The sequence below is a fragment of the Bidens hawaiensis genome, unplaced genomic scaffold, assembly GCF_021521415.1.
Source record: "Bidens hawaiensis isolate Kalapana, Puna unplaced genomic scaffold, B.hawaiensis_p1.1 tig00001032_1, whole genome shotgun sequence".
NCBI classification, from domain to species: Eukaryota; Viridiplantae; Streptophyta; class Magnoliopsida; order Asterales; family Asteraceae; genus Bidens; species Bidens hawaiensis.
This window is the reverse complement of record NW_027491060.1, coordinates 672,677-683,766: the sequence shown is the minus strand read 5'-3', so window position 1 is coordinate 683,766 and position 11,090 is coordinate 672,677. Positions and strand designations below refer to the sequence as shown.

Below are 11,090 nucleotides of genomic sequence, written 5' to 3'. Positions count from 1 at the left end.
CCGGCATGTTCCGCCGCCTTTGATCGGGGTGTGACAGATTGGGCTTAAAAAATTTGTGTAGTGATTGATTGGGTTGGGTATCGGACTAAAAAATTGAGTATTAAACTCAAAATTAATTGGATAAATTATTATAATACATTTATATAAGTTTATTTGTAAAAATTTCTTTTAAATTTATTAGGATCTTCTTGAAATTCTATAGGGACCGGTATCAATATTTTATAAGGGTTGGTTGGGCTTTTTATAATATAATAGCACTAAAAATCCATAGGGGACGACGAACCCCCCTCGCACAAAGCTAGGTCCGCCCATGTTACCGACTGAGGTCACCAAAGGACGTCACTAGCTTACTTTCCGACGGATCACCAACTATTTGTTAAGCGACCAAACTGCTTGTCACTGACGGAGAAGCAACAAAATCTGTTGGTCTCAGTTGGTAACCATCTGTGATCACCATGGGATTATGGTTGTCAGTATTTTGTTCTAGTTAATACTCATTTATCTAGTAGTGATTTATTTAGTAGTGATAATAATCAAATGATATATTTTAAATTGTACATGTTATATATACAGGTGTTAGAAAAATTGTGAAAATGAGTTTTCACTAAATATGTATTTTTCACAAATTTGGACATAGTTATTTATATATAATTGTGGTTAATGTAAATCCTAACTATTTCGTTTGTGCACTATGTTGTGAGAGCTTCACAGTGAACCAAACAATGTCCAAAATGAAGTTAGGATGAAAAGTTGGGTGTTTGAACATGTTAAAGTCGTCAAATCTTTAACAATGTAAGTGGAAGATGTGAGAGTTTATCCCACATTAAAGGAAGGACAAAACCTTGAACGGGTTATAAAAAGGAGCACTCCTTACTTCATAAAAGGAAAAAAGGTTACACAAAAACTCATTCCAGACTAATTTTTTTCCTAAAATAGTCAACCCTCACATTTTGTTCTACAAAATACTCGTCCAGCAATATTCTTGGCCTAAAATACTCAACCCGTCCAATATTCTTGACTCACTCGTTGACTTAATAATCTAGGCTTGACGACTATTTTATTATGAACATTTAGGGAATATGTTGCAGAGTAGGGATAAAATTGAATCTCCACATCAAGATTTATTGGTTCTAGTTCTTTCAATCACGTGTGATAAATTACAGGTCTCTCATCCACATCCAAAGCATCCAAAACAAGTCTTTCTTATAGATGTTCGACTTACGAATTTGTTTGATTTTAGTTACCCGAAAGACCATCAGGAAATTGCTACAAACATACCATGTAGGTACATTGTAACTCAAATAAGGTACTTATCATAAGTTGCCTTAAAAAAAATGTTATGTCTAGACACCAGGATGGATGCAATTCAGCCTTTTTCTATTACAATTCCAAATTCAAAACAAAAGGTGGCCGTTTACCATTTGTATTTAACCTCTATATCAAGATAAAAGAATATATAATTGCCTATAAAACAAAAATATACTTGATGAATAAATGAATATAATTATATATCTTTATGTTCATTCAAATCCACATCACTGTTCTTCTGCTTTCATGTAATAGTACCCCCTTTTTAACCTCTGCAACAAAAAAAAAAGAATAATAAAAAATACTACCTTAATCATGTTAAAAATTATGGTCAAATAGCTTGTGTTGGTGTCAACTGTCAACCCAAGAACACGACTCGATTAGCAACCTAGTTGAGTACCTCTTTTGTATCTCTAAGGCGAAGAAGAGCCAGCCGGTCCTGTGGTCTTTGATTAGTTAAGGAAGCAAGCTGCAACAAATGTTGTTCATCATAAACTGGTTACTATAAAAATAAAAACAAGACGATGTGAACGTACATACCCAAAAACTGAAGGATTCGGGGTCGCTTGTTGAAGGCATTAGACCTTCGGCTCTATGCAATTCCATAAGTCTTGATTGATCTGCATGAAATTTTTTAAAATTATGTTCAACCGAAAACTATAGATATTGATTTTGTTTATTTTACCTCTTCGTGCAGCCTCTTGAGCCACCTTTATCCATGATCGCGCATATGCTGCTACTTTATCCGTTGTTTGCAGTAACTGTTAAGGGTATGATTAAACTAGTAACATAAGTTCCAACGAATGTAATCTTATTTTCCAATTTAGAAAGAAACAAAAATAAGTCATTATATAAGAAAAGAAATGTTTACAAGCCAAGATCTAGGGTTCGAGATCGGCTCGCTAAAAGCTCGAATTAAGCTGAGATTAAACTAGCTAGAGCCCAAGCTTCACTTAACGAGCTGATTAGGTCCTGACCCTACACGAGTCTACTATTTAGATAACTTATATTAAAATATATTAGATATGTATTTACATAATAATTACTATTATGTATACATTTATGAAAATAAAATTCATTATATATAACATCATAATTATAAATATATACAAAAATAATTATAAATTTATATGTACATAAGATAATTAAAAGAATAAATAATAAATGAGCCGACCCTGAACTGAGCTTGAGCTTGAAGAAACTACTGATGAGCCAAGTTCGAGCTTTAGAAATAGAGCTTGAAAACGTTTACATCTTAAGTATACTTACGTCATGTTTCTCTTTTGATCCTTCAGGCGGAGAGAAATCTTGCACCCATTCCACCTCAGCAACACGGTACCTTCATAGACAAAAAAGATAAAAAGTCAAACTTAAAACCACATTGTTTCAAGCAGTCAAGATAGGTGGTTGACAACAATGATGCTACTGACCCATCTTGATCCCAGTTTCTAAGGATGTGTAATCTTCTCCGACTCTCGACCTGCATCGATTTAATCAGTTAAAACAGGTGTAACTAAAACAACCTCAAACAGATTAATAAAAAAGCTATAACTAATTCACCTCAAGGAAAAAGCGGCCATCAGGAAGAGGCTCACAACTGCATGTAAATAAAAGAAAGGTTCAATAAAATTTTGTTAAAAATACATTTAAACTTGTGTCCTAATCTTAACCAAAGCATACTCTGTGATCTCCACTTCACAAGCATAATCGGCAACAGACCCTGTAGCGGAATCAAGTATAACCTGCACAAATTGAAAGAAAAGTTATATCTATTCAGCACTAATCCACCAAGCTATCTTAATCAAAGGGGAAAGAAATGAAACAATGATTATATACAGTTACATACCATTCCCATTCGTCGGTTTCCCTCCATAATCCTCCTTACCTGTCATTTAACACAAAGATCACACATAACATTCTTGTACATGTTTATTTCCATTGTTGTTTTATGCCAATAAGATCATTAGAATTAGGCCTGTAAATGAACCGAACGTTCAGTGAACTGTTCATAAACCATTAGCCAGGAAGTTCATTTATGTTCGTTTATTTAATAAGCGAACGAAGACGAGCAAAATTTTTGTTCATTTAGTTTATGATAGCCCGTTACAATTTAGTCTGGTGTTAATGAACTTTTAGGCGAACAGATTTTGTACATGTTTACTTTTAATTGCTGTTCCCTCAAAACATATTTTTTTCATCTATGTTAAGTTATCTTTGTTCGTTTACTTTCGTTTATACCATTAACAAACAAATATACATGAACACACTGATATTTTTTTGACGTAAGAACATGGACATGGAAACCCCGTTCATTAGTTTTTCATGTCCGGTCATTTGTTCGGTTAAAGTTAAACGAACAAACACGACACGTGTTGTTCTGTTCGTGGTTCTTTTGCAAGCCTAATTTGAATCACTATATTCTTAAACAACTAACTAATAATAAAGAACCTTTTATAACTCACCATAAGTCGGTAACGAGCTTCAAAAATGTTTAAATGTAATTTCTGACAAGGTAGCACAACATCCATGACAAAAAGAGGTATCAAATCGGGACCCATGTTAGCTAAACTCTCGTGTTCTAGTTTCCTCTCTGCATATTCTTGTGGAAAGGTTCTCTCTATTATGCTGTTCAGTGTCACACTAAAACAAAAAAAATGTTATTAACATAATAATAACAGTTTATAGAAGACTAAAAGTTTAAAACTTAAAAAACAGAAACAAACACACTCACCTTATTGCACAAGTTCTAGGACTAATAAACAAAACTGTTCGACACAAAGGGCATCTGTTTCCTATCATTTATTCAAAGGACAGAAAAGAATTAGTAACGGAAAAAAGTATGTTGGGTCCACCAAGGAAGTTGACCAACCTCGGTCCATTGATTGGAATAGGCAAGAGCGACAAAAGGTGTGACCACATGGAGTTGTAATTGGTTCATATAGTAGTTTTAAGCAAAGCGTGCAATCGAAATCATCGGTGCGTGCTGGTCTACCATGGGCTCTCCTCCCAAATACGTTGGCTGTTATCCTTTCTAAGTTTCTCAGAGCGTTACTGCACAAAAGAAACCAACAAAACAAAAATCATATTTGCAAAAGTCATTATACAATTCACAATTATAAACATGGAAGTGAAAAACGAAAGAAATAACATGAATTTGAAAAGAATACAGAACATGAATCTGAAAAGAATACAGAACATGTATGCTATTGAATGAATAAATCAAACACACGTAGAGTAGAGATGGCAACACGTCATACAGGTTGGGTAACAGATCAAAACTGTTAATTTTAGTTTATGGATGGGTCAATGTGGCTTAGGCAATTTTTGACATGGCCGGTTTGTTGGGTTCGTAGGCCTTGTTGGCCCGGTTTATTATATGAAGTCAAAAGAGGAGACGGGTGTGGGCGGTCGGGCCCAAGCCCGGCCCGGTTTAGATTTCCTGCATAATAATTTACTAACCCTAGTTCAGTCTCTATATAAACAACATTATGTACTTGTAATATTTGTCACTCAATAAAGATATACCTAGTTGCCACCCGTGGACGTAGGTCAGTTTAGACCGAACCACGTTAAATCCTCGTGTTCGTTTACTGCTTTCGTGTGTGTGTTCAGTTTCGTGTGTGCGTTTAATCCTAACAAGTGGTATCTAGAGCTTAGGTTCGGATCACACGAAGAACACGGTGAACCAGTTCCGCGTGTCGCCGCCGCACCAGTGATCGGGGCTAGGGTTCCGCCGCGTTACCGCTAACTGCTGCTAGGGTTTCGCTGCCACCAGTTGCCACAGGTCAGATTCAGGTTGTCGATCTAGGTTTTCGGTGTTGGCAGCTAGCCGACGTATCCAGCGATCGACCGGAAGGTTGAAAAGAAGGCAGAAGTTTTGCGAGTCGAGATCCTACTTTGCAAAGTACGAGTCAATAACAGCGAATCAAGATCCTATTTTCGTTGAAGAACAGTTTCAAGTCAGAAGAAATTTAAAGAAACTTAGAACCAGTGCCAACCGCGTTTGTCAGGTTTATCGTTTCAGTTTAAAGTTTCGGTTTCTGATTTACAGTTCGTTATTCCGCTGCACGTTAAATAGGTTGATTGTTTAACAGAGTTCAGTTAGAACAATCGTTAAGTTCAGGCTCGTGTTGCTGTGTCTGTCTCTGTTTTTTTTTATCCAGTTTTTCGTTTTTAGTCATTGTTATGGCAGAAGACGGAAAGGTTTCGATACAGAAGTTTGACGGACAGAAGTTCGGTTGGTGGAAGATGCAGATTGAGGCACTACTTTGTCAGAAAGACTTGGATGTAGTGTTCGAGATGAAAAACCAGAAAAGTTGTCAGAAGCAGATTGAAGAAGTAGACAAGAAAGCTAGGGCTTGTATTACATTGTCGATGTCGGAAGATGTGGCGTTTAACGTCATGAAAGAAACCACAGCCCGTGTAATGATGGACGCACTATCCAACATGTATGAGAAGCCTTCGGCAGCGAATAAGGTCTATCTTATCAGAGAGCTAGTGACAACTCGAATGAAAGAGGGTGGGTCAGTTACAACTCATATCAATAATCTTAATTCGATCTTGTCCCGCTTAGTGTCAGTTGACATTAAGTTTGATGATGAAGTTCAAGGCCTCTTGTTATTATCCTCTTTTGCCCGACAGTTGGTCGCAAACAGTGACTGCAGTTTGTAGTTCGTCTACAAATATTACTTTCGATGGGATTCGAGATCTGATTCTGGGAGAAGATTCAAGACGCAGAAGTTCAGGTGAATCATCAGGCAATATGCTAGTCACAGAAGGTAGAGGCAGGAGAAAACAGCGATGGGCAGTGGGAGCAGGAAGAGGAGTCAGTCTAAGACTCGTAAGGATATTGAATGTTGGGGTTGTAAAGAGAAAGGACACTTCAGGAATCAGTGTCCGAATGGTAAGAAAGAGGTGAACGTTACAGAAGACGACACAGATGACGGGGTCAGTAGTGATGAGGCTTTGGTTTGTAGTGTTGAGAGTAGCGTTGATGCTTGGGTGATGGATTCTGGTGCATCGTTTCATGCCACTCACTGTAGTGAAACGATGAAGAATCTTAAATTTGGGGATTTTGGAAAGGTTCGACTAGCGAATGATGATATTTTAGAGGTTACGGGTATGGGAGACGTTGATTTGATAACTTCAGCCGGTACTTCTTGGACTTTGAAAGACGTGAGGGTTATTCCAAGTTTGAAGAAACGTTTGATTTCAGTTGGGCAGTTGGATGACCAGGGGCACGATGTTAAGTTCGGGATATGGGCAGTGGAAAGTAGTCAAAGGGAATCTCGTGGTTGCTCGTGGCAAGAAAATGGGTTCGTTGTATATGGTCGATATGTCATCGAAAGGAGTGGATCCAGTTTTGGTGAAAGACAAAATCCGGTTCACAGAATCTCGTGGGCAGAAGAAGGTTCGTTTTGCAAGTAACAAACCCAGAGCCAAAGTGAAGATTCAGGATGAACGAGCTAGGAAGGTTAAATCAGTTGGGGGACATCGTGACAGTGGGAGCACAGGTCGTGTTTCAGTTACAGTTCCAGGTCGACAGTGGATTAAGAAAACCAGTATTCCAGCTGTAAAAGTCTCTCCAATGAATTACTTGCTGAATATGGAGAGTGTTTGTTCTCAGGTTATCTCAGGATCCGGTAGTTCGTTACAGTGGGAGCCGGGTAGGGACAGAGAACGGGTCAGGGGCAGTTTCAGCCATGACTGACGTGTTGGAGCTCCGGGGAGCTTCAACGGGCCTTCAGGTTAATTGATGAGAAGGCGGTGGCAACTAGAAGAAGTTTAATGTTCAGATTACAGAAGTACAATCAGGAGTGCAGACGAGAGTACTCAAGGCCTCCGAGTGGGAGATTGTTGGGTTCGTAGGCCTTGTTGGCCCGGTTTATTATATGAAGTCAAAAGAGGAGATGGGTGTGGGCGGTCGGGCCCAAGCCCGGCCCGGTTTAGATTTCCTGCATAATAATTTACTAACCCTAGTTCAGTCTCTATATAAACAACATTATGTACTTGTAATATTTGTCACTCAATAAAGATATACCTAGTTGCCACCCGTGGACGTAGGTCAGTTTAGACCGAACCACGTTAAATCCTCGTGTTCGTTTACTGCTTTCGTGTGTGTGTTCAGTTTCGTGTGTGCGTTTAATCCTAACACGGTTAACACGACACGAAGTTAAGCATGATTTTGACTTAAATAGGTCAAACACGATTAAATTCGTGCAAAACCCACATAACCCATTTGCAACATGATTAAACCCATTTAACTATCTAATTTTATTATTTTGAATATATAGCATATATACCAAAAGAAAACCCTTAACCCTAGAAGCATCTTCAAATTCATTTTAAACAGGCTATGAAACCAGAAGCCTAGCGGCTAGCAGTAGCAATCAAACTGATTTCACTCTGGAAGTCTGGATGAAGCGATGTCATCTGAAGATGAGGATCTTCTTGGGTTTTACAAGGGTTCTGTGCAGTCCAGAATCAATGGTGTGAAATTGGGGGATAAATGCACTATAAGGTTGGTCAACTGGTTCAGATGTTTCGGTGTGATAAGCAACAATGGATTCTTTACAAGTTTTTTAACAGGAAAAGGTTGTTTATGTGCAAGTCAGTGGTCTTGAAATTCACAACAAGATATATTATCTTTTACCAATGAGGTGGTGGTCCATTGGCGAAGGCAAGCCTTTAAACACCTAGGTTGGGGATGGGGAGGTCTTGGGTTCAAGTCCCATAGACAACAAGGATTAAAAGAAGTTCACTTTTCATAAAAAAAAAAAAGAAGATATATTATCTTTTGTCTATGTATAGCAGTATTGCTTGGTCAAGAAGCAATGCTTCCAAAAACATTTTTGTTCTTTCCTTGGACACAGTTGAAAATTGAAAATGGATTTTGATCTAGATTCTGAAACCCTAATAATCGCATGAGTTAATCGTGTTAAAAGGGTAGTGTTGGTGTAATCTGTTTATTAATGGGTCCATGTTCGTGTTAAGAGTAATAGACACTTTTAGATAATCATGGTGTGTTCATTTTGGTACCCGTATTAATCGTGTTGCGTCTGACCCGTTTAACACGACTAGACACGTTTTGCCACCCACCCTCAAATTTTTAATATTTAATTACTAATAATTAGTAGTAATCTAATTATATGAATAAAATGTTTAGGAAGTTTTATACATTAAAATTGAACATTGAGTTAGTTTCCTAGTATTTGGCCCCTTTCTTATTGAGCTATTTTATTTTATTTTTCAAACTTGCCAGTTTGACACGATAAAGATAAGCCCATTTACAAGTAAAGATGTTGAAATGCCACCTCCAAGAAAAGATATGAACCACTTAAATGGTGGCAAAGTATAATGTACTCTATTACCTTGAAGCATCAACCTGAAGACCGGCAATAATTACATCACGGGCTTGCTCGAACCTCTCTAACTGTTAACAGCTTATTATCAAATTAGGTGATGAAATATAATTAATGCTTGAGTTCAGAAAAGGAGATGAAACAAGGGATCTCACCAAAATGAGTGCATTTGCTTCAATATGTATGGAGTTACTGATTGACTTCTGATGTTCATAAAGTGCTCAGCATCCTTCAATGCAAGCTAAAAAAGAACTATAATCATTAACACACTCACCAATTTGCTAACTTAAAAGCAACAAAGAATGAGCAAGATCATACAAAATAATTAAAGATCACGTACGCCAGCATGGATTGTAGGATCAAGCCCGTTCAATGGTCTATGTTCAGATGCAGAAGGTGGCCTGTTTTTCAGAAATTGACAGATCCTGAATAGAAAATTAAGAGGATTATGTGTCGAACACGTGTGATTGTTAAGAAGTCAACAAATAAAAGATAGAGAACTGAAGAGTAAACAGGGGCAGTTAAGTAGTTTACCTGAGGTAAGCAGAGCATCGGTTGTTAAGAAATGATAGGATCATCTGGTTGAATATTATGAGCTCTCGAGAAACAATTGACTGCCTGGTTGATAAATTTAATTATTAGCAAAATATATAATTATGAGCTCCAAATCAAGCATGGTAACTATAATTTACAAAAGTTATCTAGTTAAGAATATGATATTGTTACTTTAATCTTAAAAATACTATAACTGTCATGCATCATATACCATTGTTGCCTCTTTTATTTAATAACCTTGAACAACACAAATCTACCAAAAAAAATATGAGGAATCAGCTTTCTATAAAACATACTTGTGGTCGTATAATGAAGAATTATAATTCAAACATCCTTAAAATAGGACAGGCAACAACTTAAGCCATGAGGCACATAAATATAGTAACATATGAAACAGCAAAACCGAACTCCATGACTAGGTGACACTTTTATGTACTAAATTCTATACTACATATTTCACGGTTATGTTATATACTATTGCAAAGTTACAAATCAATCAATGTACTCTTTTAATATGCCTAAAAGAACGGAAAAATCCCCGCTTGCAGGAATATCGTCACAGAACAAGTTGGAAAGTTCCAAAATTTAACGCTTTAAACGACTTAACATACACACATAACATAGATTCTAAGAATGTCATGTTGTTTCTTGATCTTCACCTTAAATATCAAGTGTAATTCTATAAAACCCAAGTAAACTTGTATGTTATTCATCATTTACCTCCTCAAACCGATTATCTCGGAACGCTTTGTTGCCCATATCCATTAGATCATAAAGATGACTAAACCTTCCTAACGACATGGAAGCCGAATCGCCTTGATTCCCCTGCACATTTCCCAACAACACACTCATAAAAATCTTATTCAATCACATAACTGCAAAATCTCAAACTCCACTTATAAATTTAATATCAAATTTGGTCCTGCAAAACTCTTGATTAACCTAATTACTGTTACATTTTTTAAAGCCGGTCGGTTTTGCCCATTTATTAGAGAAGTAGCGCCCGTTCCACGTTTTCTAGGTCCCTAAGTCATTTAACCTAATTGTTCTCTTAAAATATCATAAGCTGATATAAAATAAACCCTAGTTGCAGTCCGTGGACGTAGACCGAATCACGTAAATCTCGTAATTACTGCATTCCGCTGCGTAGTTGCTCTGATCGAAACCTAACAACCACCAGCTGTTGAAAGAGGTCAAAATCAACATTGGAGTTGACATCCAGAGTCAAACTAACAGATTTCATAAACCTATAACCAATCCCTAGACGCCGGTTATTTGTATAATATATATACATCACATAAATTAATGATAATTACAACATGTCAACTGCAGCAATTAAGAATCATAATAATTGAACATTTAAACAAAACGCATAAGAAAACTCACCCAAACGAAGTCCTCCACGTCATCAACTCCTTCCAAACTGAATCCAGACGACGCCGATGATGATTCATCTCCGGTAGCCATTAATAACGAAACTTAACGAATCGAACGAACTAAATTACTATCACTAAAACTAAAACCTGGTGGTGGAATTGGAATTGGAATTGAGTATTGATTGAAATTGAGAAATGAGGAGTATGGTGTTGAGAGAATCGCTGAGTGAATAGTAATAATACATGGACGATATTCGTTTACGTGGTCTCACTTGCTCTTATTATTATTATTTGCTGCTGCGTGTATGTATATGTATATGTATATATGTGTGTAGTTGTTGGATGAATGAATGAATGAATATATATGCACGTAGTGTACAAGTGTTGATGCGGAAGCTACAAGTTGGATTAGGGTCAAGTCACTTTTAGAGCTTTCGTTCTCATATAAATCCACTCCAAAGAAAAAAAGTGAGAAATTTACGGTATTTAT

At 36.9% G+C, this 11,090-nt stretch overlaps 1 pseudogene across 1 annotated transcript; it reads right to left on the bottom strand.

Moving 5' to 3' along the window:
- Positions 1-1,413: 1,413 nt before the first annotated feature.
- On the bottom strand, positions 1,414-10,725 carry LOC143554260 (uncharacterized; annotated as a pseudogene). The gene is made up of 18 exons (XR_013138981.1): positions 10,611-10,725; positions 9,945-10,049; positions 9,204-9,287; positions 9,010-9,094; positions 8,825-8,910; positions 8,679-8,740; positions 4,178-4,359; positions 4,040-4,100; positions 3,771-3,948; positions 3,155-3,193; positions 2,989-3,050; positions 2,869-2,905; positions 2,739-2,788; positions 2,578-2,647; positions 1,994-2,069; positions 1,849-1,928; positions 1,709-1,777; positions 1,414-1,580 (listed from the first exon to the last, which is right to left on the bottom strand). The product of XR_013138981.1 is annotated as an uncharacterized LOC143554260 (transcript).
- Positions 10,726-11,090: the final 365 nt, after the last annotated feature.